Here is a 27953-nt window from a genome sequence, read left to right on the forward strand (position 1 = left end):
GACTATTTATCATGTAGCCCATCTCCTTTCTCATTGTCACCTTCTGTAAAAAAAATTCTCGCTTCCAGTGCAGACTCTACGCATCCCATATGCTTCTGGCTTAAAGTCAGCTGTCGCTCTTATTGCTGATGAGCCAGGTCAACATCTGGCATCCCCTGGCAGGGAAGTCCCCTGCCCAGCCTCCTCCATCAACCCCACCCACCTTTATGGAACTGACTGGATCGAGATCTTTCGTTGGCTATTTGTGCCTCCTGAAAAAACAAAACCAATATAGAACCAAAACACTGAGGGGAGGTCTGTCTTTCATCTCGGAGCTGAGCAGAGGTTACACATGCTCCTGCTCAAGGCTTTTTCAGCACTATACTGCACCACAGCATTTATCAATTATCAATTAATCAGTGGTGAATATGATTATTTACCTCTCAATCTCCAATCATATGCTGCTTGCTGATGGCACTATGTTTTTATAAATTACTTATCAGGATGGTTATGTCATAAAATTGTTCCCACAAACCTCTCTTTTCTCTGCCCTCCCTCTCCCAGTTTGTGGGTCACCCCGTTACTGGGGCCAAAAAAAAGAACTGTTGCAAAACAGTTCGCCCGCCAGTCGTGACAATGCTAAGACCTAAAACTAACGGAGCCCATTGAGCGAGCGGAAGGCAACTAATCTCCCTATAGAGACACCCTGCAGACCAACAGAGCACACTGAAATCACCTAGTGCCACATACTGCAGGTTTAACACGGACCCACAGCAGCCTGAAGGGCAAAACCACATGGACAGGCAGTGTTGTAACACATACACTCAGCCAGAATTCCCACAGACAAAAGTAATGCGCTCTTACATGCAGATTTATTGATTTTACTTCAATGACTAATCAAACCCAGCTGTTAGAATGTAATCAAAGCCACATTGGTTCATGTCATACTTCAAATGTCTCTCTCTGGAGAAACGATTGAAGAAATTAGATACCATGTGAGATGCCACATTTAACATACCACTAGTGAACACTGTTTGTCTTTGCAATATTGTAAAATATACTAACTAATCTGGTGCTTTAGACTCTCACGTGTGTGTGTGTGTGTGTGTGTGTGTGTGTGTGTGTGTGTGTGTGTGTGTGTGTGTGTGTGTGTGTGTGTGTGTGTGTGTGTGTGTGTGTGTGTGTGTGTTGCGATACTGTCTGTCTTTTAGCATGAGCACAAACGTGTGTGTGTGTGTACCACTCGGATGACATGCCAGCAGCATTCCTGCACACATTACAAAGGTGCACACAAGATTGACATCCTCAAAAAGTTGTCAGGTTCTTGATTTGTGTTTTACAAAACTCCTGATCACTAAATGACGAAAGAAAGTTTAAGCTATACCCCCAAAAAACTGACTGAAAAGATAAAAACAATCGAACATGGCTGCTGATGGCGTCAAATGGGAAGTAAAAAAAAAAAAAAGTCATGTTTTTGTTGATTGATGCATCTGAAAATTGTTTGCATTGATTTGATAAAACACCTGAACTGCTGCTTTTCTTTAAATGGACACACCGATGGCTCTAATTAGGGTCTCTTGGTGGACATTTACCATCTGGTGGAGCAGCAGAAATGGTGTGCAAGAGGGACAAATGACACTAAGGATACAAGAGGAGACAGAGAAAGGAAATTGTAACTATTGTGTTACGGGAAAGTAAGGACGGAGTACAGAGTATATGTGCATGTTCATTGTCCCGACAGCTGAGTCCATTAAAGCAAAAGAAGATGTTTGCAATCAGTCCAGCCGTTAACCCCAGCATGCATCTCTGTCTAGGCCCGGTTCAGCCAACATGTTATTTAATCTTCATTTACACATCTATTGTCTCACCTCGGTTAGCAGGTGGGGGGCATTTTGGGTTACTGCTTGCAAGAGGAAGATTATCAAAATCAAATCAGTTCATCCTTGGGGCCAAGTGAACGTTTGGGCTAAGTTTGAAGAAATTTCCTCAAGGCGTTCCTGAGATATTGCTGTTTACGATATCCGAACGGATGGACGGACAACCAAAACACACAATGCATCATGCCGGCCTGGAGGCATGAAAATAAATATTCAAACACCTCTTCATACCAAAAAGACAGAATAGGTCCATTTCCAGTGACTTCCAAAACAACATATATGAGTGTTTCATCTACATAAGCACAGAGTACCAGCGACAGGCATACCGGACCACCGTTGACATGGTAACAATAATAAACACATGATTAACTAATTAATTATTAAGATCACGGTTTGTGTTTCAGTATATTTGTTACATAAGTTATGCTACTTACGTGACACGAGTTAAATACACAAGTTAACTTCTGTGTGTTTGATCCATCCAAGAACCTCCGGCCTCCTACACATGCACACTTTCTCACTCTTTATACTATGACACCTGACTTCCTCCTTTGCTACAGTTATAATTACGAGGGCTACTAGAGGTTGCCTATGCAAACACTGGTTGTTTGAACCCCCTTAACAACCGACCAGGGCTGTTGTTTTGTGTTGAGGTCGGCATGGACCCTTATCGGGGGGGGGGGGGGGGTGTCTAATTTTAAGTAATGCAGAGAAAAGGTCAGAGAACTACAAAGCATCTGCTTCCTGAGACAAGACAGATCACTAAAGTAACATGATGTGGATCTAATACTGTGTAGTAAAGGATACGCATGATATATATGACAGGATTTGGGCGAGTGACTCTATGAAAGGTATACAGACATATCCTTATTCCGAACATGAGTACAAGTAACACTGACAGGGTTTTAAAGAAACTGATAGGCTCTGACTCCAGCTGTCCCTCCCATGAACATCAGCTGGATGGAGGAAAACCAGCCACTGTTGAGCAACTGCTCTGCAGTGACCTCAGCTTCACCTTTGATTCTTTCATATTTCACTTTACAGTTCTCTTCTTGAACCTTTAAGAGCTTAGAGGAGAGAAGGGAATATCTGCTTTGAAGCCAGATGAGGCCATTAGGCCATCACAGAGATATTATACACAGAGGATTTTCACTGCATGGGATCACAGTTTAACTGGGAATCTGGTGGTGGTGCCACTTTTGCTGTCAGTTAATAAGTATATTTGCATTTCATATAAGCAACTAAACATTGAAATTGCACCTCTAAAATTCCCTGTGACTGCTGATAAATGTGGCCTGCCTTACAGAGGAGGATGCAGCCATGACTCTCCACTCCCTGACCCCAAACCACACAGATCATCCTCTGGCCCTCGAACATTGCGTTCTACCATACTGGTTGTTTTATATTCTATCACTGAAATAGTTTGTGTGTGGTCAGTATTTTCTTCTGCTGTTGGTGGCACTTTGCCAAACATTTTCTAGTGCTTCAGGCGTCATACATATACTGTATTAGACTGGTTAGAAACCGCCTAATTTTTCTTTTCCAGGACACACTGGAGTATAAAGGCCAGAGTCACAAATCACCTTCGGTGGCTCCCAGAGGAAAGTTCTTTCACTTTTGAATGCTAAGGTAAATAAATGTGGATAGAAAAGCTGTGGTCTAATTTTCCAGTAGACCTTTTTGAATGATTGATTTTAAGCTCAAACTTTTAATTGAACAAATTTGGCGCATATATGATGGTGACAAACACACAAAACATGCACACAGATCAGCTACTACTGTGCAAAAAGTAATGTCAACTCTCCGGAGCCATGTGAGTCATCCTTTCCTCCAGACCTTTGGCATTAGATCAAGCAGTGCACAGTAAGAAGAGGGACTCTTAATAAAAGCTCAATAAACCATTCCTGTCTTAATTCTTTACCTTATACATTCAGCTGACTGATAACTTGATCTCGTTTTAAGATTTTGATGGCTGAGGAGTTGATGGCTGGAGCGCAAGAGCTGGTTTATCTGCACAGTAGGCTCTTCCTGCCTTATAATAACAAACCTCTGGCTATTGTCTGTGTGTGGTGGACAATCAAATGTGTGTCTATTTGTGTGTGTGCCCATGTGTAAAAAAGCATGCTGGGTGCACTGACCGGGAAAAAATCAGCCATGTCATGGTGCTGTGGTCCTCCGCTGCCACCCTGCCTTCATGCCCTGAGGCTCAGTCGGGTTCCCAGGGGCCCAATCAAAACCTCGAGTCACCCAGTGACCTTCTGACCCCAGCTGTAAGCGCTCTGATTAAGACCTCATCAACACGCTGTGACCCTCGCAGCTGCACACTCGTGCACACAAGCCCCGCTTTGTCCACCTTCAACACACACACACACACACACACACACACACACACACACACACACACACACACACACACACACACACACACACACACACACACACACACACACACACACACACACACACACACACACACACACACACACTAGGGTGCACATATGCAAGGGCAAGTGACCCAGAATCACAGGGAAGTAGAGACTTCGTAACCTTTAACTTCTGTGACTTGCTTCTTAATCTCCCTCCCTGCCTGCCTCCGATGTCTGGCCTTTCTGTGGGTGTGTTTGAATGTGCGTGTTTAAGGGCAGAGCACTGAGGTGTGAGAAGCAGGAAATGAGCATCCAGATAACAATAAGCTGAGATTGATATCCATTCAGCACGACAGCATGAGTTAGTATTGTGCGCGTCTGCAGGATAGATGATGTAAGATCAACTGGACAGGAATAAGATGGCAGGAGGCAGGAAGACTATAAGACCCTGGTTTTCAAGTGGATGCAACCTGAAAGTGCAGTTTAACCCCCTGAGAGCCTTCAAACGCTCAAATGCTTTGGTCTTCTTGCAATAAAGATATCACCATAAGGCACTGGGCTGCTTAATAACCTCCACAGCTTTGTCTCAGAGCTTTTACACCAGGAGAGATTGGGATGCAAGCAGCTACGACTTAACTCCTGATTCCAATGAAATTATTTTTTAAAGTCTTTCAAGATATGGGCTGTTTGCAAAGGAATTTCTCTGGAGGTTAAGAAGTGGATGCAAAAAATGCTCAGAAACAGCAAATGTGCCTCCAAAAGAATCTTCCTCAGTCAAGTGTCATCTTAAACTAATAATGCATTAAAAAAACAGTGGGTCACATGTGCGTGGGTGAAAGTCATGGTGAGGGATGAGGCTGTGGGAGTGGAACGAGGGTCAGTGTGACGCTCCAACTAAAACAAAAAGTCTCCGCTGAGCACACTGCCAGCTATTCAGCACCAAGTATTCATAAATTTACATCCCATTTCAGCTTCTGACAGACACACAAGTCTCTCAAGAAAGACTCACACAGACAGCGTGTTGTGCAAGCACACATACTAGCACACATATTACATTTCAGAGAGCGAGCCACAGAACCAAAGAGCAAGAAAACAAAGGAATATTTGGATTTTATCCGAGACTGTTGCTGGGGTTCGCAGCGGGAGCTGGTTCTATAGTTCTATTAACGGCAACCTCATCAGTCAGGCCATCAAACAGACCTCTGCTCTGCTGTCAGCTGCGCAGCACAGAGACATCAGATCCGTATCTGCTCAAGACGGTTTCACAGGGGTGTGTTCACAGGCAGCACGGGATTATTGCATAGAGAGGCAGATCTGATTTCGGGGTATATCTCCTTACACTCTGGCAGTGAACCATTGGCCATGGTTCATGAATTCTAGAAATTTCACAAATTAAATCCCAACTTAGAGGAACTTTTAAAAGAAATGTTATGCCAAATGAGAGGACAGATGAAGAAACCAATAAATATATAATTAAAAACAAAGGGGGAAGCAGGAAAAGTCAGGAAAAAGGGGAAATTCAATAAAAGATATAAAAGCACATGGAAGCAGAAAACAGAAAATTTTAAAACCAAATAAAAATGAATGCAATGCAAGAATAAGTACAAATGCAGATAAAATGAGTAAAGGTCAGTCTGAGATTCATTTTCAATATGTATTTAAAGGGAGACAGCACAGATAGTAGCTTTCATGTCGCACTGAAGAAGCTCTGCAGAGGGATCTCAGGCTGTGCTCATAGTGTGAGGGGACAAAAAAAGAGCTGTCCAATTCTCCACTGTGCCATTAGTGGATTCTGATGTCATGAAGACATGGGCTTTGCCTCCACCTGGTTTTTTAAAGAGCATGACATTACATTACCGACTAACTTTATCTCATCTCCTCTCGTGTAACCTGAACACCAAATACATTCTCATCCAGTAATGCAACAACCCCCTGTAGGAAGACTTTTGCGCACATATCCGTCTTCTCTGTTAGTTTGAAGAAACAAACCGCAGAGTAATACAACAGAGAGAGATGCTTTTGTAAAACGGGAACCATGTGCTGTTTGTTAGGAGAATTCTGCATTAGAAGATCTTTATGGAAGCTGCTGTGGAGAGAGTTAAGCTTTTATTTGTACTATAGTGCTGAGTATGACCAGACTGTGAGGGTCCATATGAGTGCAGCAGAAATAGTTATCTGTAGGCCTTTTTGTTCCACGCCAGGCAATAAATACGATTGATTAGCCCATAATTACTAAAGATGGTGATCGCCTAAAGGTTGGCTGGATGAGAAGCAAAGACTTGGAACAGAGAAGTGAATGAAAAGCATTCTTCCCAAAATCAAAAGCTACCATGTTAATGGCCTGGAGAAGGAGACTTCCAGCTGGAAGAACCACCCAGTGGTGAATAAAACAAGCCAACGCACAAGGACAGATCCATTTGTGTGTTTTGCATGTACTAGACCATCAAATCCCACATATTCTATTCAGCGTATGGAGTTTTCTCAAACGATTGACTTTCCACCTTCTAGGCAGCAAACTCGCAAGTATTGTATGTTAGAGCTTTTTAAATTGACAAAGAACAAGTTTTTCTTTGTAGCAGTATTACCACACAATAATATGTAATATTTCAGTGGAATAAACACAATGTAATGATCAGTGTGATGGATTAATGATAGCGTAGGGCAAATTCTTCTTTAAACTGCCATACAAATTTATTAAAATCAATGTCTGGGAGGTAGGACATCAATTATCAATGTATACTTACATTATTCTTTAAAAATGTAGTGAGCAACTCATATACACACAATTTGTTGTTTACGATCTATGGATCTTATTTCAGCTTATAAACCAGCACTCACACTTTCTCTGAAACATTTAAACAGATCCACCCACGAACATGGGAAACTTTCTTTCTTCCATCTCGTCCCCTGCACTTTATCTCCATGAGCTGTGACAGGTATGTACCAATGCAACGACAGGAATAACGGCTGACTCACGGAGCGGACTGCGCACAGCGAGTGTTTGTATACGTGTGATCCGCAGTGCCTGTAGGAAATCAAATGTGTGTGTTAGGTAAGGCTGTATAATGCAAATCTGCCACTAAAAACAGAGCAGACACAAACATTTATAAGATCCCATGTGTTTGAATTGGGATGAACCGGGTTCTGTACACAGTTTAAAGACATCATTCCAATCCCAGCATCATTCCCACAACAACAGTGTGAGCTAGGAAGACCACAGACGGCGTTTAAGTGTTGCCAGAAGAAGTCTCTCTTAGCCAATCAGTTCACTTCTGATCCTGTATGTAGGGTGCTTTTTTTTAATGGTTGTGTGAGGAAATTAGGCAAGTTTAAGACTTTAGGATGATCAATCATGCTCCTGGTTGCTATGGGTGCTAAACCTGACATGATGTGATAAAACTGCTACAGAATTCCCTCACCTGTGACCGGCCTCTAGTGTGCGCACTGTGACCCATACCCAGACGAGCATCCCTCAGATAGGAGATGTGCAAGACTTTATACAAAAAATTATTGAATTTTAGAAGCCACCAACTTGAGGGAATTGTGGAAAATGCAAATTAATCTCAAACTCAAACGCAGAGTGAGATGGATTTGGGATTTGAAAAGTTGGTGTATTTTGGTAAATGGAAAATACGGGGGTTTTTTTTGGTTCAAAAGAAGAGCATTAGATATTGTTATAAATAGTGTCTTTATCAGAAAATTTGATTAACACCAGAGCTAAAACAATGAATAGAAAATTATTGGAACCAATTTTGAAGTAATTTATCAAATAAAGTGCCAAACATTCACTGGTAATAGATTCTCCAATATGATGCTGCTTTCCTCTTTTATACAGTATCAACATAAACTGAATTTATTTAATTGTTGAATTGTTGATCAGACAACAAACACATTACTTTTTAATGATTATTTAGGTTAGATAATACCCTGAAATCATACCTCACAGGATGGAAAGTGCAAAATACAAGAGGTTCTGTTTGTGCGTTTAAATTTATAAACCTATAGAGTTTTGAGAGAAGAGTTTCCACCGGATGTATTTAAATGAAACACAACTTTCATCCCTAATATTTTATCAAGTACCAAAGTGTTGACAAATTGATGAATAAATTATTAAAATTATTAAAATACATCTTTTGGGGATTGAGAACATAAATATAAAATGTTATGCTGCAGTAATCTGACCAGTTGATTACACTGATTTACAAGTGTTAAAAAGTATGGACCAACTGATCTGAAGTTGGGGATCATCTCCACCAACCAGGCTGACAAAATCCTCCACCATTTTCAGCATGCATTCAATAAAGAATCCTAAACTCAGATTAGATAAACCAGCGTACACCTAAACTGTATAAAAACTACAAATTTCTCGATGTTCTCTCAACACATTCAGGCATGTTGAGGAAAGCCAGAGTCAATCTGTGACCCCAGCACTGAGCTAATACTCAATGTGTTTCCACTTCTGCAGTGCCACTGGATGACAGGGCAGCGCTCTCTTTTAAATTGTCCGTAGACATATTGAAGTGCATTTGGAGAAGAAAAAAATGACTGATGTACAGTCTGAGCTTTTGGCATCTGGAATTTTGCTGATGGAGATAAAAAAAAAAATAATAAAAAAAAAAAACTCTAAGAGAAAGAATGCTGAAAATGTAAGTGAGACATGAGGTTCCAATAACAGCACGAAAACTGTTTGAAGTGACACACATGAGCCGCCCCCTCCTCAGTTCATTACCTGACCCAGAAACGGAGACCAACGCAGACGACCTCACTCCGAAACACAAAGCAGCGTGTTCTTACCAAACCCTATCTCACACAGACATCTCAGCGGACCCCCAAACACGTCTCATCTGACACAACAACCGCAGCTCCACATTATCATATGCGAGTGAAATCCGTCTTTGAACGTCGGCCAGTCTTTGGAAGGTGAGCCCGTGCTAATGCATGGATGGCCGGCCGGATGGTGGCTCAGTGGTGCTGCGGTTGGCGGTGAGGAGCTAGCTGAGGAGTAAGGAGCGGTGTGCGAGAGGAAGGTGATAACAGCTCGTCGAGGTCATGAGATTACTGAAAACCCAACTAAAACAAAATGGTGCGTTGCCTCTATTAAGTTAATAGTCTGACAATTTAGGAAATGGAGGGAAACAGGTAGCCTGCCTCGGTGCAAAGGAAACACAATCAGCCCCTGAACACTTATCCAGCTCATTAATAGATACCCTGTTTCCATTAAAAAAATAAACAAAAAAAACCAACATAAAATATCAAACTCTAACAACTAAAATTACGAGTTTTGTAAGGAGTTAATTTCCTGCCAAACCCTAACGAACAAAACCTGTTTTACAAATGCCCTACAATACACTAACAAACAATGTGGTTTGCAAATACAAAACTCCATTGACAAGCTAATGCGTTTGGTTTTGCAAACAGAAAACATACCAATTAAACAAATACACAACATATGTCTAAAACAGTGAGGTTTCGCTCAGAGTTGTGTAATCTCAGGCAGTAAATCACTCTCACAAAATCTTCAAATGTTTTCAGTTTTTCTACTAATTAACAAACAAAATGTAACATATTGATCAGTAAGATTTATCGATACCTTTGGGCAGAGCTAGGCTGGCAGTTTGCTTGTGTTTCCAGTCTTCACGCTTAGCGAAGGAAAGATAAACTAACCGGCTTCTAATGGTAGCGTGGATGCAGGACATTTTCCAGTTTAATGAGAAAATTGAATGTCCAATATAACATCAGTGTACTAAAGCACAGAACTTTACAATTAGAACAACTCCAAAGTTACGGCAAGCATATTTTTCTGTTTTGTTGAAAAAAAAAAAAAGCTTTCATATCAAACAAGCTGATACTGATATATCCGTGATAGTGTATCCAATAAATCAGGCAAACCGATAAATCAGACATCATATGGACAGATATTAGAAGTGCGTACTTTCTTATCTACGAAAGCAAATAAGTGTCTCCCAAAAACCCAAGTACTCCTCTAAAGCAGTCTCAAAGCTCCAACATACTAAATGCTTTGTGCCAAACACATTCCCTCCGCCTGTTGGTAGTAAATTCCCTGCCTGTGTTGCATCTAACAAACATTGGTTAGACACTTGATAGCATCTCAATAAATCAGCACATTTGGACAGTATAATCATTGTCATTCTTTGCCAAGTGTCCTTAGGCCGACATCGGTGATAAGAGAATAAGAGAATCAAATACATCAAATGAATCAAAGGATTGGCATAAAGATAACTTAACCACTATCGGGACAAGGACTTTACCCTCAAGTAGAAACAAGCTCAGACCTGTCTCTCCCTCTCCCTGTAAATAATTACGAGCTCCTTCTTCTGCCATCTTTATGCAAATAGTTCTTATCTCTTAAGTCAATTTCCTGCCAAGCAGGAAATGCTCGTCTGCAGAGAGATTTGATTTTTATTACACAGACGAGCCAGGCAGGACGGGAGGTAATTAGCCCAGAGAGAGACACACAAGTTCGACGATGTGACTAACAGACTGTGAAAGCATTTACGTCCCCCTGTATTGAGCTGCTTCCTGAGTTTAACTCAGCTCAGATAGTATCTACTTGAAAATAACACTTTTATAATCCCCTTTTAAAATCTCATTACTCTGGCAAACGATGTTGGGGTAGGATAACAGAGCTGTCACAGAGGGCATCCACTGAGACAGCAGGTACCCACTTCAGCCGTTGGCCTCCGGAGGCTTTGGAGACCCTCAGCTCGGGGTCATCCTGCAGCTGAGGTCCAGTCCTCTGATCCTCTGCAAATACATACGCACGCTAAAAGCCCTGCACCATCAGTCATGAGTACAAACACGCGTGCACATCTGAACACACTCTTCTCTCTCATCTCAGGCTTAATTCCTCACTTTCTCCCTCTCTGTCTCTCACACACAGTAACACACGTCCTAATCAGTCACACCTGCCATCCACTGCCGCCCAAAACTGAGACCACAATAGGGGAAGCTCTGAGCATAACAGAAAAGTTACACACATTATAATACGAGCTAACGACCCTGCAGTTTGAATTTCATGGTAAATAAACAGCTTGCCCATATATGTGCACCTTTCTGTAATGTATTGTGGATTTTCTGCCTTGAGCTCCATGAAAGATTAATGAGCAGCATGTCAGCTGTTTCAAACAGGCAGTCAGAAAACAAACCTCTTAATTGTCCCTGTCAAATGGCTTTCCACTTTTGATTATTATGCTTTGAGTGTGGAGTTTGGGCTTGAAGAGAGTTTCATTAAGTGTGGGCGGGTTAGTTTAAAGGTATCACTGACACTCACACAACACACACTTTCAGAATATTGAATAAAAGATGGGAACTGGTTCCCATGCTTTGGCCTGCAGTGCAGTGCCAGCTCCCTCTCTCATTACCCCCCGTAGCCATCTGTGTTGTGGTACCTTGAGGAGCTCGACCCATTCTCTCTTCATCTTCCTCACACATGACCTCTGACATGCACTCTGACCCCTCAGGGCCTCTCTGGGGTTGTTCCCCGCGGACCCTGACCACTCGAGCCTCGCTCCGTCACTTATCACCCATCAGGAAGCCCAGCATGTCTGACACAGAGCAGCTTGGCCAGAACCGCTCTGGCCTCTCTCCGGGGAAAATGAAGATGGAGTGGACCGTAGGAAAAGAAGAGGAAGATATCAAAAGTTCCACTCTGTGTGAGATTCATCCGTCAGCGCTGGAAGGGGGTTGTCGTCTTGTTGTCTGCCCTGTGGCAAGGACAAAGTGTGGGGGTTGAATATCTTCAGAGGAATAAATAATAAATGCAGAGCTTTGCATTTTTCCCCTTCAGTTGCCAGATTTAAATAATCTTACACATTTCGGAAACTACTCGAACTCTGGAGCTCGATACATAAGATATGGCTGGTAAGAAGTTACCAAAACGCCTTCAAAGGCCAGACCATAACTGCGCCTTTGGTGTAAACTACCCACACATGAGCCTCCTTTATGTGCTTATATTAGAGATTCAAAGCATCTACATTTCACTCTGTCAGAGCAGACCAACTTAGGTGTTGCCCATCTCTACTCTCACGCTCCATTAAAGGGTTTCTCTCAAGCAGGATATCTGGCACGATGAGGGGGAACGTCTCATTCTGTCAAACAAGGCTGAATGATATCTGTAGATTGCTTCAAAACCCCTAACAGAAAGGAGTGTGTTGCAGCTTTCTGCTTCAGGTTCTCAATCAAATTGTTCAAACCAAAGTCTCATCTTCTTACAAACGACACTTCTGGCTGGCTGCGTTCGGGGTAGTTTGTGTGGCCCAGCAGATGAATGATGTTTCCATTCCTGGTATTAAAGTTCCTCTCGGGGGACAACCCCAAAGGTCATTAGAGTCCTACCAGCTCAACATCACAGAGAAGTTATTACTCAACACACAGCCATGAAGACAGACATGTGGGTGAAAACAGAGGAGCAAGTCATGTAAGGAGAGAAAATTAGCTCTGAGCCTTAAGATTTAGTTGATCATAAAGGGACATATTCCATACAGAGATCCTATTAATCAGCATTTGCAATGACAACCCTTCATTTATGTTCTACTAATTCAATAAGAGAGGTCCAATAAACGGCACACTGCAGGGATTCAACCTCTACCCTCGGCACACACACATGCATCAGACTCACACAAACATGCACAAACTATATGGCAGTTTACTGAAGCCAGATGTAAAGGTGAAGTTATTGAGAAGATGATGAGAAGTGGCAGCCATCTGTCCTCACACCATAATATTGCTGTTTCCTTCCCTCAAGAAATACAAGTGGCGTATTTTTGTTCGACTTTTTTTTGTTCATCACAGAGTGGACCTCCAGCCTCTGAGGCATTCCTCTCCCCCAGCATCAAGCTCAGGATGGTCAAATGGGTGCAGCGAGGCAACGAAGGGGTTAAAGCAGCCAGACGACCTGCCAATAATGGGACATCTACAGCACTGACTCAGATTGAGATGGACAGAGGGCAGCGCAGACACCGGGTGAAGATGGAGGATGAGGAAGGGTCAGGATGAGGGTAGAAGACGAGAGCGAGAGCTCAGGGAGGGACCATGGGAAGAAAAAGCGGGGGCAGGGGTAAAAGTTGAGAGCACAGACGTTCAGGGAGCAGAGGGCACGAGGGGCGGTCTGGTGCAGGGAGAGAAAAAGGGTGGAGGGGTGGCACACTTCAGACAGCACGAGGGAGACACAGGGGCAGAGGGCAGCATACTCCTACCAATACTTCAAACACATTCCTCCAAGCATACAGAGACATTACAATCTGACAGCAAGGAGACTCCTGCAAACATGGCACTGTAACACAAACTCTTGGAGGCTGAAACATGGAGATGGTTTGATCAAGTACGGGATATCAGTGAGATGAATACGCACGGAACGACAATAATTATTTACAGAAGATACACTGATGCAAGAGTCTAAAGCGTGGGAAGATCCTCTGAGCTGAATGAGATGTCACACATTAAAAGCACTCAAGGACACTTTTTTTTTTGCTTTTGGTCCATTGAGGGATCCATCTGAAGTTCCATCTGGGCAAGAAGGAGTGTTTACACACAAACATTTGCTTATCCAGCGAACTGTACACAGATCTATCCTTGCAGCCACGCCAGCTAGTTCATAGCACTTATGCTCATTAACACAGAGACACGTAAACTGTGTTTCCTGCAGAAAGCAACGCAGACTTCAGCTGAGTCCTTCAATTAATGGGTTTTAAATCCCTTTTTTAGTCCTTCATAAATTGTAAACATATGGCCAAGACAAACATGGCACATGCAGGCAAAGACACCATGTGAAACAAACACACACACACACACACACACACACACACACACACACACACACACACACACACACACACACACACACACACACACACACACACACACACACACACACACAAACACACACAAACACAGACTAAACAACAAATACAGAGAGTGAGAGTGGACAGGCTTAATGTCCTGTCTGTTTGTGGCACACGGACATTTTTATAGAGTTTTGTGTGTACTTGTACGACTCTTGCTGTGGGAATGTAGATCTATTGAAAGTGACATTGTGGGGACTTGACTTTGCTCACAAAAAACAAATCCCCATAATATGAATCATAAATTTTGTTTTTAAAGATTTTTTTTGTGTGATTTTATTCAGAAACAGTCCAGATAAATGAGGAATGTGGGGAATTCGAGCAGAAGGATGATATGCAAAGGTCCAGCCAACAGGGAATCAAACCGGGGACTCACTGCTGATGGCATTTAGACCCATGTGGTATACACCCTAACCACCTGGCTGTGAGGGTCACCCGTGAATTGTAAAATATTTGGGTGAAGAGTTGGTTGAAGGTTAACATAAGGGTTAGGGGATGTCAGGAACAGACTGTAAGTCAATGTAATGTCCTCTTTAGTCCTGGAAACAGGACTGTGTGTGTCTCAATACATTCTTATGGACATGTGTCTGTAGATAAACATGTTTTTTCAGGCTCTGCTGGAGCTGGCAGAGTTGGGACTAATGACACTTCTGATCACGGTGATAGGAATCAGAGACCGACTGCATGCCAAACACACTCTGCACACTCTGCTGCAACATGCCAGGCCACACGGCATTAATGATTTGGGATTTCCTTAGAAAAGATTTCTCCACCATAATCTATGAATCAGTGCTGTGCAGGTCAGTCAAGCGATGCAAAAAAAACACAAAAAGGAAAGGATAAGCCTGACAAATTCCATATTTTTCTCCTCAGTACTTTTTAACTTCCCCAGCCGGCCTGTGGCCCAGCACGAAACAATACATTTCTACTCAACATGTAAATCGATTTCTGAAACAACTGGGCACTGCAGTGTAACCCGGACTGTACAGTATATTTCTTGGGAAATATTTTTACCTGCAGAATGATATGTGATGACATACATATGACATATAGTGTGTTAGTATTTAAGTATTTATGGCATGTGTGGGATTGACAAAAAAACTAAACAGCGTGCATTGTATTTAAGTGCAACAGTGTGACTGGGTATCTTCAAATATGTTCAATACCAGTACCTCGACTTCGATACTGGTTCATTGACAATACTGTTTTTCATACCGGTTTTGTTAAATACATTTTTACAAAATGAAAAATACATTAAATGCATATTAAAGTACTGCGTTCTGATGCAGTTTAGAGGAGGAGAGTGTAACTCTATTTCTGTCGCTAAAACTAACAATACATTACAATTTACTAAGGTTTCCAAATCGCCTCACATGGAAGCTACGGCCAGAACCTGGAACAAAGCAACTGGTTCAGTGCCATGAAACTATATATGCCATTCGGTATCCTGAATCACTGATGTGTTTTTGGTTGTTTCGTGACAACAGAGCGATCAGCCCTCGGTTTCACAGGCTTCTCCTTGGCCAATTTATTGTTTTCTTTAGGGTTTGTAACAGAAGAAAAATATGGAACATCATCAGACTGTTCCTTTAATTCCACAGCAGTTTACTTTTTTTTTTTTTTACCAACAGAGAATATTGAAATCTGTTGATATGATGTTGATGTTGACAAAGAGAACTCTCTTGATTGTCTTTATCTGATGAATCACAGCTGCAGCAAGAGTCCAAACAGCCTTAATGGGCCTGACTGTCACATTAAAAATAATTCTGTCAGAGCCGATGGCTGACAGAGTGGGGAGGATTCCTGAGGCTTTGAGTGGAATTTGGAAAAAGGGAGAAGTGTTGACACAGGACTTCATAAAGTTTGGGATTACAAACCACGTTGGCTGGTAATTTTTCCGTTGGCTGTGGTTCTAAACAATGACAGCAAAGACAAAGTCCTGTCAGCACTGAAATAATTTTTACAACTGGGTTTTCTGGGTCTGACCATTTATTTAAATGACAAAATGAGTCTGCATTCACCCAGTGCTGTTCCTCTACCAACTCATTCAACCATTTGCAATTTAAATGGCTGTTTGTCATCGCTTTTTTCATATTATTTTTCCCTTTTGCAAATTCCTTGAAAGTGACCCCTTGACAAAAGCGTAGCAGGCCCTGAAATGTCCGGCAGCCTCGAGGGTCAGTGTGTGTGGAGGCAAAGAGCAGCGAGGCAGCACAAACCTCCCTGAGGAGAAGCTAAGCATTTAGAGCCACATTACAAGCATACGATACCCGACCACACACAGGCTGAGCCCACATACTGCCTAACCAGAACAATTATTCCCATAATGGGGGAGTTTATTAGGATTTGTGCAGTCAGCAACACAGTACAAAGCTGACAATAATGACAGGAACATTAAACTGCCTGACATGTCATCCAGCTTCAAACTCTGCCCTCTAAATCCTGCACGGCCCTTCCCAATGTAACATAACCAGCCCTGCACATTTTAGGATGAGTGGTTTAGACAAGAATAGCTTGTGTGCATGTGTGTGTGCACGCATATGCATGTTTAAGGCTGTACATGCGTTTGTGTAAGATAATAAAAAGCCTGAAATACACTGAGCTCCTTTGGATGGCTTATTGTTTGTGAGCCTCCGTCTGTTGTCTGTCTACCTCACTGTTTATCCATTCATCTGAAAAAAAAAACAAAAAAAAAAAAAACACGCTCCAAATGCACAAGGTGACTGTGTCCTTCCCATCTTTACACCCACTGACATCCGATGAGTGTTTATGTGGACAGAAGGATTAGCATACCTGTCTCTATATGATGAGCAAGAAGTTTGAAAGACAATAATGGCTGATGACCCGATGATCCAGTCCCATTGCTGGGCCGCTCGGTGTTATGTTTTTTAGGGAGGGGACGACGGGAATGCAAGTAACTCGGGCTCACAGTCAACCTGACACCACCGTCACCGGACCAGCGGGACAACAACGGGCCAAAGCGTTCCTCACTTTTCCAAACATGGCCTTCACTCCTCCGGCGTGAGACACTGCAGAGCTTTAGTGTTCCTAAAAGTGATCTACTGTATGTGCCACAGCGAGCTGCTATTCCTCTGTGGTCTTCTCTTTGGTTTGGAGAGTCAAAATTGGATTTTTCTGGGTTATCTGTTTAACAAATTGGGGGCATCCACTTAGCGGGAGCGACCAATCGATCAGGAAGCAGTACCCCCAACGGTTCTGATAAGAGCATGACGGATGCTAAACACAAGGCCTGGATTCAGCACACAAGGGGCATAAATAACAGATAGACTTATCGTGGAGACAAATTACCACAACACAGCTCCTTTAAATGTACAGAGGAGATTGTAGCTGTCTTCTTCCACTCATTGACTGCTTTGAACTTTGGTTTGTTAACTATTCAGGCTATAAAGGTTAGCACAACGCAACAACAAACAAAAAATGTCAAAGAAAAAAGTATTTAACTTAATTAGACTCGAAACATATGCTCTTTATTTCATACCACCAAGTCAGTGTCCAAAGCTGATCTGGATTTCCTGAGATATTTTTTAATTAGGCAGCTCACAGACAAAACTGCCAAATATAGAGTAAGAATTTTAATGAAAACTAGAATTAGTTCCACCTTAAACCCCAAGTAGAAGAGGTTACATGCCTTTTAAATGAAACAAGCTCTGTATGATGAGGATCTGTTTGCAATAGCAGGCACGGAAAATGTATTAGTTCATTTAGCTCGGCTGTTTGTAGGTACACAGCATCGCTAAAGTGTTTATATGCGAGACCTTACACACGCTTCAAGGACACACGCTCACTCCTTCAGTGTTCTCGCTTATCTCTCTTTCTCACACATGGACACACACAAACAACAAACACAGGTCATTGTGAAAGGGCATCCAGCATTCCCAACATTCCCGATGGTGCCTGGCATCCTGGCCTCCGTCAGTGAACATTTGCCAGATCTTCTGCAGCAAACGCAAACGCACACACACACACACACACACACACACACACACACACACACACACACACACACACACACACACACACACACACACACACACACACACACACACACACACACACACACACACACACGACCACTAACCAAACTGCACTCACAACCTGATGCCTCCATCAAAGCCTTAATACACTAAGTGGATGTCACACAGTTTGACTTCTTTTTCCCTTCTTCACTGACTCTCATTCATTCATTCATTCATTCATTCATTCATTCATTCATTCATTCAGCTGGAAGCTCATGGAAGATTCCCACTGTAGAAAACTTTGCCCTGTGCAAAAGCTTTTAAATGACAGGACGTGAAGGTGGGACTCTAGTTTAAGTCCTTTGTGCTCACATGCTTTATGAAAAGGATTTTGCTGGATGTTCATGTATTCATTCCCAGCATACTGCTTTTCTTTCTGTTATGTGATGCTGACCTGAACTAAGGATGTTCTTAATTTTTCTTCAAAAAGGACTCAAAATAGTTACTTTAGATAACATTACTGTCACTTAACTGATTGATTCAATTCAAGTTTTTTCAGCATTGATTGTTATTTCTGATACCAGACACTTATTTTCTCAAACGAATACTTTTGAGAAATGAATTCTGTCTTTGCTGAGCCATGTCGCTTTCATCATTCAACAGCCAACAGGTAACAGAGCTGCTCTCTGACTGCTGAAGTGGTGACTGTCTGTATCTGCCTAATTCTGTATAAAACAAACCCACAAGCAGCAGGAGCTTTCGACCGACAGGAAAGAGATTATCTTATGCTCAGCTCTGAAGTATATTTATCTTCTTCTGGTTTGGCAGGTGAAGCTCTCATTAACATAAGTCAAATGGATCCGAACAAACACTGGCTGAATTAGATTCGCTGAGTGATGTGTAGGCGTGCTGAGGAAAACATTTCTTGACAAGAAACATGAGAAATTTAAAACTGAATTTGAAAGAGATCCTTAGAAGGTACAAATGGGCAATGATATAAGATCCCCACGTTTCCCTATCTCACACACACACAGCAGGAAGCAGGACTGCTGAAGTGTTGATGTGTGATCTGCCTCGCTACTTCTCCTGCTCTCAGTGTGGGCGACTCCTTCCTGTCTCTTCCGTCTTTATCTGTCCCGTATGAACGCTGCAAAGATGCCATCCATCCTCCACACCTGTCAGGGGTCACGACCCACTGATTCCTCTCTGGACCAGGTGCTTTCATTTCACACCTTCGACAGTCTATCGCTCTGTCTATCTATACATCCTAGTGCTCTATAGATTGACGCATCTAGTACCAGCTATCTGTCTCTCAGTTGAGGTGATGATCCTTCTTCTCATCCTGATCATCGCTGCACTAACTTTACACACGGCTGTCCACCACACTTGCGCCTGCTGTTTGACAATGGCAGGACACATGCGGAGGTTATTGAGAGCCTAAATTTAACACTGCTCCTCTGATCCCTACAGCAAGTGGCTTCATTAAAAACAATCAGAGGAATTTGAAGAGGGCTACTTAGCGTGCTAATGGGCTAACGCGTGAGTCTCAGGTGACACATGAGGACTAAATGGGGAGAGAGAGATGACATTTTGGGGATTTGTGGACACAAAATACTCTGGGGAGCAACAGATTGAGAGCCCTGCAGGAAATGAGTGGAAAAAGAGAAGCTTCCTAAGACGCTGAGGTCTGCCTGGGTCAGCGGATGGGTAAGTGAGTGGAAAAGAACGAGTCCTGCTCTCTAAATAGCCGACCTGGATTAAGAGGACTACAAATCAGTCTTAGTATTTGGTTTAACTCGCCTGGGGCATCTACTGGTTGTGGTTGTCCACAATGGAGGCTACAATTTCATTCTGTAATACCACAAATATGAAAAAAAAAAAAAATAAAATAAATAAAAAAAAAAAAAAACAACGAACAAAGATGTTATGCAGTAGTTTAGTACCGCTTTATAGTTGAGTTTAACCAGACATCATCTGTTTTTTTCCAAACTCATCAAATCAGACAACCCCAAATATTTCTGAATAATATCCGGTGAAGAACTGCGGACAGAAGAAGAGAGAGGAGGACTGGCAAAGGAAAGAATGGACAGATAATAATCCACTTCACGATGATAATGGTTGGAAAATGGTCAAAGGTGAGGAAAATGAGGGACTGAGAATGAAAGAAGAGGAAATGATAAAGAGGGCGGAAAACTGGGAGGAGGAGAGGACGGAAAGATCAACTCAGGTCAGCTGATAGTTAACAGCACGTCGAGGGTTGTGATCTACAGAGGTCTGAAAGTTTTACTGTCCCCCTTTCAGACCCCTGTCTCCTACACAGACAAGCCAGCAAATGGGCCTAACATCTGTATTCCTACTTAGGAGAGGAGAGGAGAGGAGAGGAGAGGAGAGGAGAGGAGAGGAGAGGAGAGGAGAGGAGAGGAGAGGAGAGGAGAGGAGAGGAGAGGAGAGGAGAGGAGAGGAGAGGAGAGGAGAGGAGAGATTGGAAAAAGTATGTAACAGCAAAATACACAGACAAAATAACATTGACAGAAAAGACCCCTAATTCTAATGAGAATCACAGCCCTGGTTTGCAGGTGTGTGTGTGTGTGTGTGCGCGCGCGTATGTATGTATGTGTGTGTGTGTGTGTGTGTGTGTGTGTGTGTGTGTGTGTGTGTGTGTGTGTGTGTGTGTGTGTGTGTGTGTGTGTGTGTGTGTGTGTGTGTGTGTGTGTGTGTGTGAGACTCAAGTAATGTGCTGGCAACCTCATTATGGCCCTATACTGTTACAGTCCTCTGCAGTGGAAACATCTTGACTGAATCACGCCCCAAAAAAGACCAAAGCGTCAATCAAATGACAACTGAGATCCTGTCAATTGGAAGTGACAGTAGTGGTTTTGGCAGAGTGCCGCTCTGCCTAATCCAGTCAAACAAAGGATCTGAGAAACCAACAAGAACTGGAGGTGAAGCAGGGCTCTTAAAACTGATAAATTTAACTATCAATATATAGAAACCAAAATCTGTCAAACGCATGAGGGTTTGATTGATGGTTAAAGCATGAAAAATTTATTTAGAGACGTGATGTCCAGATCTGGTCATGAAATCAGATGCTGAAAAAGATAAATATGATGGGTGTATTGTCTTAGTTATTATGGATAACATTTTAATTATAAGTAATAAAGCAAGAAAACTAAGAATCTGCAGCCGTGCAAGATGGGCCGGGTATCTACCGTCAATTATTTTATAGCACCGAACGAACTGCTTTGGTACTACTACTGAAAAATGCTTTGTCAATGCAAACCAAATTTCAAAGATGAGTTTACAGCCACAATAACCAGTCCTCATTTTAAAATGCATAACTTTTGCTAAATTTATAGGTGTAAATCTCATCAGACACAGCATTTACCATATGTAGCCTCTACTTGGCGCCCCTTCCTCATAGAGTAAATCACTCTGTTTCAGTGTAGGTAAATCTTAAATTAGAAAATCCTATTTCATTCTTAAAAATTTTGTCCCCATACTGTATGTGTTGTGGGTGCTGCAGTAACTGGAGGCTTCTCTGAGTGGGAGTGGCCATACCATCCACTGATAGAGTGTACATTTAGGGGACATCTGTAAATTGTAGCCTCAGAAAACAACCTGGGTTACACTCAAACACTCCAAACTGCATGAAAACTCAAGATCTGAATCGCAATGTAATGTAATTTTTTTTTCTTTTTCATTAACGAAAATGTCTTAATAATACCCAGCCCTACATGCAAGCTGCACTTTGATGCGATATGGCGACACAGAAGTGCTTTGAGCTAAATGCTGTTTAGCTGGTATAGTAGTTTACCAACATCACCAACATAGTTTAGTGTAATAGTATGCTAATTTGCACAAAATACAAAATACAGGTAGGCCTGTAGCAAATTTCATGAAAATAGTTGTTGAGACAATTCACTGAAAACCAAAAATGTAAACTTTCTGATGAAGGATCACCAAAGTCATTAGGCTTAAAAAATGTTTTATACTTTCCTGGTAATCCATCTAACACTTACTGACAAATTCAGTCTGGTCCACAATGCTCTCAGGGCTAGTCAGTAAAAACGGTCCCATAATCAATAAACACCACACAATTTATGGCTTTCGCTTGCCTTTACATGTCTTTGATTATATATCAATACACATAAAAAATACCTTCTTTCAGACACTCCAAAAGATGTTGTAAACATCTCCCTTTCTTGCTCAATGGAGGACGCACTGTTTTTTGTTATGACAGCCAGATGCAAGTTCTTCTCTCTTGTTGAAATCATATGTTGCTGATGCTTTCCTGGAGCTGTCTGAAGTGTGTGAGTGCACTTCCATGGACAAAGGTAGCATCATACCGCGCACACATGGGCTGCACTTGCAGAAAACATCTAATTGGAGTCATGAGCAACGGTGTATCTTAAGTGTGCACACATGTCTGTTTATGTCGGCGTGTAAAAGAAACATGAATGAAAAACAGGATTTTACTCGCACTGAAAACCTTTTTTTTTTTTAAATATTCACTTTGAAGAAGAATTCTGTTTAGCCCGTTTGCCCTCCGTCCCTTCATTGTTACCACAATACCACACCACATAGGATAAATGTGACAGCACAGTACACAAGACTAAAGAGCCCAATACCACACGTACAATCACAACCAGCAGGGGAGAGGGGCATGGTGTGGGGCTCCTATGTATGAAGCGGGCATTTTTTTCCACATTTAATGTCAATCATATAGGAAATCCAAACTATGAGAAGACCCAAGTAGTGTTGGGTGAAAATAAATAGGGATACAGGATGGCTGGAATGAAGAGTGAGAGGACAGACAACAATAGTCTCTTTCTGTGGCCCTCAGGGGAGAAGGGGAAAATTGGAATCAGGAAAGATGTCGTTCTTTTATATGCCTCCTAAACTTGTTGGTTAACGTTCTCTGCTCAACGTCTGTCTGTCTGTGTGTGTGTGTGTGTGTGTGTGTGTGTGTGTGTGTGTGTGTGTGTGTGTGTGTGTGTGTGTGTGTGTGTGTGTGTGTGTGTGTGTGTGTGTGTGTGTGTGTGTGTGTGTGTGTGTGTGTGTGTGTGTGAGTGCGCGCGCGCTGGACATACTGGAGTACGCTGACAACCCTCATGGGTTCATTGGACTGCATCCAACATGTGTGTTTTTAACCACATGTGGCTACATGGCTGTACATGCATGTGTATCGACTATTGATGGCATGTGAGCGCTGCATTTGTGTACATATTCCTATACCTGTTTATAATGGCCGATATATGTTGAAACATATTTGTTTGCTCTCTAACCAGGTTAGACGTCCTCCTCAGGGTCCTTTTGTTTCGTGTTATACAGATCCAACATCAGTTCTACCAACTTAATTCAGCTCCAACTTCTCCATGAACCACAGCTGAGTCCAGTATCAGCACATGAGGCCACATATTGGTGTGAGGAGCCAGGGCAGTGTTTCTGTCTGCATGTGGGAGACCAAGTGAACGATGACTGACAGTTGGCAGACTCGTAAACACTCCGACAGACTGACAAACGGATAACTTCAGAACCATTAGAGCAAAGTCGTCTGATCTGGGTTTTTTTGTAAAAGACCAATTGGCCCCCCTTAAGCGGGGCAGATCAGATCAGACTTGTCCTGAAACCCCAACCCCCTTTAGTTCATCTGCCTCTCCCCGCTGTTACGCTCTACCCCTAACAAAGAGCAGTCACTCCTATCCTCATCATTCAATCTATAAAGATCTTTACAGTGCAGCTCGTACAGTTACTTCAACTACAGTTCCATTTTTACACACATAATCTAAAACAATTGAACCAATAATATTTCTCCTGCACTATGCACATTTATTTCTGGGCTTTAACATTTCTAACCGAGTACAAATCGAACTACTTCCAAGCTCATCATCAAACACGATCGGTCTCACAATAAAGTTGTTCTCTATTCATGTGTTGCAGGAGGTTTAGCCTCTCATTTCTACCTAAAATAAATAAAGAAGATGCTTACCACCGACAACGAAACAGAATGATCTCTCATTGTAAAAAGTGATTAATGCGGATCAAACACAAACAGCCAATGAATTAAGCATCAATTACCTCCTAGTGAGCGATACAACAACAAAAATTGGGCTTTGGGAAACAAATTGTACATTTCAGATAAAAGATCAGCTCATGTTTGTGCTCCTGATAATACTTGTGCATTTTCACTCACGCTATTTGTGATAAAGTTCAAATATTTATTGGCTTATTATAGCATCCATTCTGCACACCTACCCCTCACTTCCCCCTCTACTTCCGGAGAAAGTAAAGCGGCGCTGCTAATGGCGGGCTGATCCGCAGAGGGAACAGAAGGGTCTGCGGCTGGGTGAGGCCGGTGGGGTGTGGGTGGTTGACGAGAACGTGCGGGGTGGTTGCACATCCCGTTGGACACACTAAACAGGACTTGTTTAGGGTTTGAAGCTCACTGAAGGCGATATTACGAGGCACCGTTACTAAAAGGTCAAAAGTGAGGTTATATGTTTTACTGGACACAAGAAGCTGGATAAACAACACCAACGATGCTGGCGGGGCGTGCAGCAAATATCTAAAACTGAACCTGAGACTGGGTTCAGTTAATTAGATCCTCAGAGTCTGGGTTGTATTAATATCAGAAGATAAGATCTCAGTTGTGCAGTGTGTGATCAGTCTCAACAATCTGTCAGCAGCTCAGACTATTTACAGATATGGGTCTGACTAAAATGACAGGAGGGACCGATGCGCGGCCAAAATAGAAGTGAGCTGGCAACAACAGCTGTCTTTGTGTCACCATCCACACTGAACTAAATATATACAACAATCATTCCAAGACAACACACACTGACAGGGTTTTATGTTTCTCCCTCTTTTCTCCCTCTGCTCCCCCTCATCTCCCTCACACACTATAATTATAACGAGGAATACAACTTTTTTTGCAGCAAAACAAAGAGATTGAGTTGCCTTTTGCTCCTGGTGAAGGCTCGACTCGTAATGGCTTCCCGTGGTGATATTAAATCGGGTCACAAAAGATAACAAACACAACTGCTTTGCACTGTTTTTGCTTTGTCTCGATCCTGTTAAACACGCAGACACGCAGATGTAAATTCAGTGGAAAAGTCTTACATGCCCCAGCGGAGAGGTTTTACTTTGAAATGTTAGGTCTACTGTCATGTCTAGGACACGGCCCAGGGGAAAACATGAAAGGCGATCAGTCAGTTTAGAGAGGCCAGTATTAATGAACGTAGTCAAAGAGCAGGGGAGAAACAGAGGAAAGACATGCTAAAGGCTGACCCCACTTTACTGGGGTCCTGCTGAGAAGGGGGAGGAGGCGCACAGGGAAGATATAGACAGGAGGCAGTAAAGTGAAGAGCAGGAGGGGAGACACCGCGCAGAAGGAGAAAAACGATCTAAGGGAACTCCAAACATGAGGATAATGTTTGAAAAATAAAGATAAATGATGGAGTAATAGGCTGGAGCACTCGGTTGGTGGGAGACGTGGAGTGAGAAGAAATGTTCAGAGGTGGAATAGTTGGACAGAGTGAGAACGGGCAGAAAAAGGCCAGCAAGAGGTTTGAAGGAATGCGAGCAAGGCAGAAAAAGGGGTCAACCCAGGAAGATGTCCAGCTGAGCTCTCTCCATTCAGATCTTATCTGGCCTGTTTGCTTGGGGTCCACACAGAACCTCCACACCCTGCTGCCCTACCGATCTCCTGCAGTCACCCCTTTATGCCCACTTCATACCACATGGGCACAATTACATTAGCAGCGAGTCCCCGCTTTGATTCCCGGGCCTCTGTTTCTCCCCCTTTTCAGGTCTGTCCACACTGCATGGTAAGGGGCAAAAAAGTGCGAAAATGCAAACCAATAAAGCCTTGTGTTTCACCTGCTATATCCACAAACACAGGCACGCAGGAATACACAAGAACTTATACAAACACACACAAATGGGCATTCTGACGTGCGCAGAGCCAAAATCCGGGACAGGAAAGATAAGCATCATGGGCACTTGCGCTGCATTTACCACCATCTGTCTTCCCCATAGAGGGGGAACAGAGGCAGATAGAGCAAACGTGATCATGCAGAGTTTAAAAGGTCAGGACAAATAAAATCAGCTGATCTGCCGTGCAAATTAATTGGTGCACCAGACAGACAAATTGGCAGGTCCGTCTGATTTGATTGAGATCATCTGCCACAAATAAATCAATAGGACATCCTGCACCAGGAAAGATGTCTCCAAGACATCTGTTTGTCAAAAAGGCTCAGTAGGATTCCTGTTTCTGTAATGTGCCAGGTATAAATGTAGCACAAAAGCCAGATCTGTGCTTTTGAAAAACTATAAAACAGAAAGGTATTATGGAGGATTTTCAGCAAATTACAGTAGCTAAGCTCTTCAGGGGGGGATGTTGGCACAAAGAGATACTGTGAGCAGTGAAAATCTATGTGCATGTCAATTACATTAGACAAAAAAAAAAAAAAAAACACAACTTTCAAGCAATAGGCCATATTCTTTCTGTGCTACGGCAAAAGCAAAAAAACAATAAAGTGTTTGGCTGTGAGTTAACACGGACGTTTCCACCACCAAAGCAAAATGGATTAGGATACATTTACAGGCAGACTGCCCTCACTCACCAGTGACGTATCAGAGCTCAAAACTACATCAAAGCACAAACAACATAACACTAAATGTGATTTAGAAACTGAAAAGAGGGCAGGATTTGTCTTTTTAGAGTACCTCTGCAGCCAATCAGCTTGCAGCGGGTAGATTTATGTTGCTCAGTGTCTGACGGAAAAACATTCAAAGCATTTAACAAACCCATTAGCACACAGATTGAGGTAAAAGTTTACACGTGTGCCAGAAATCCTACGTCCTATCTTGACGCCTCACGCCATAAAAAAAGTCTTAATTGTCCTTCCTAATCTGATCAGCTGTAGTTTTCTCCAGCCTGTGCCAGACTTTCTGCTTCTTAGATCATAACACCGGGCCAATTGTCCCAATTAAAACTACGTCCCAATTAAAACTACTTTGCGCTTGTGGTTTGGCTGTGAACCTCAGCAACATGTTTTATGATGAGCAGCTTGATTTGGGTCAGGTCTCCTTATTGGCCCAGCGTGTATGATAAACTACTTCCCCATTTAAGGTCCAATTTGGGCAGTTATAGCTATATATACACATACTTTTTCTGCTTTAATCCTGGCTTTAAGACCAGATATAGAGCAATTCAACGTGACAGAGAGACAGTGAAATCATTTGTAATGTTATATTTCATCTGTAAACTTCACATATATCATAAATACCATTCATCAGAATCACATTGCACACATTAGTCTCCCTGACGTGCCCCCTCCCCCCCACTGTTTTTCTCTCCCTGCTCCCTCCACTAATCTCTGCCTTTGTCCTCCTTCCAAATCACACAATCAGAACCACATGGATGTGAGAAAACACTCCAAGTAAATAAACAAAACCAAAAAAGGACCTGCTCTGTTCCAAAACTGCATCCCTGTTGTCTGGATTTAAGCAGCATTAACAGTAAGTAAAACAGTGACCACTATAAAACTGTCTGCTTTAATCTGGCTGTTTGTTTGAATGAGACACAGCTCTCTTCTTCTTATTGATGTGTGTCAATACTGCAGCTCTTGAAAGCTGATATTCAGCCTGTAGCAAATGCAAAAATACACAAATAAACACATGATTGAGTGCACACAATCATTAGATGACACTTATACACATCTGATGCTTCAGATCCATCTGAACCTTATGTGTGTAAAAGAGCTGCGTTTGTGTTTGGACTGTCCAGAAAGACCAGATGTGTGAGGAAAGGAAAAGAAAGTAGGGGAAACAAAATTTGAATGCACGCAGCAAGAAAAGGAGAGAGAGAGATTGTGGACCTGATAGTTTGTC

At 42.4% G+C, this 27953-nt stretch overlaps 1 protein-coding gene across 1 annotated transcript in view; it reads right to left on the minus strand.

Annotated features, from left to right (window-relative positions):
* LOC138620138 (collagen alpha-1(XXIII) chain-like) overlaps window positions 1-27953 on the minus strand; it is a 130642-nt gene that overhangs the window by 88965 nt on the left and 13724 nt on the right. The gene's annotated exons all lie outside the window — the stretch shown is intronic.

Source organism: Brachyistius frenatus, unplaced genomic scaffold (genome assembly GCF_029030835.1).
Source record: "Brachyistius frenatus isolate BFR_SWC_R1_liver_20210118 unplaced genomic scaffold, ASM2903083v1 Contig_22, whole genome shotgun sequence".
Classification (NCBI taxonomy): Eukaryota; Metazoa; Chordata; class Actinopteri; family Embiotocidae; genus Brachyistius; species Brachyistius frenatus.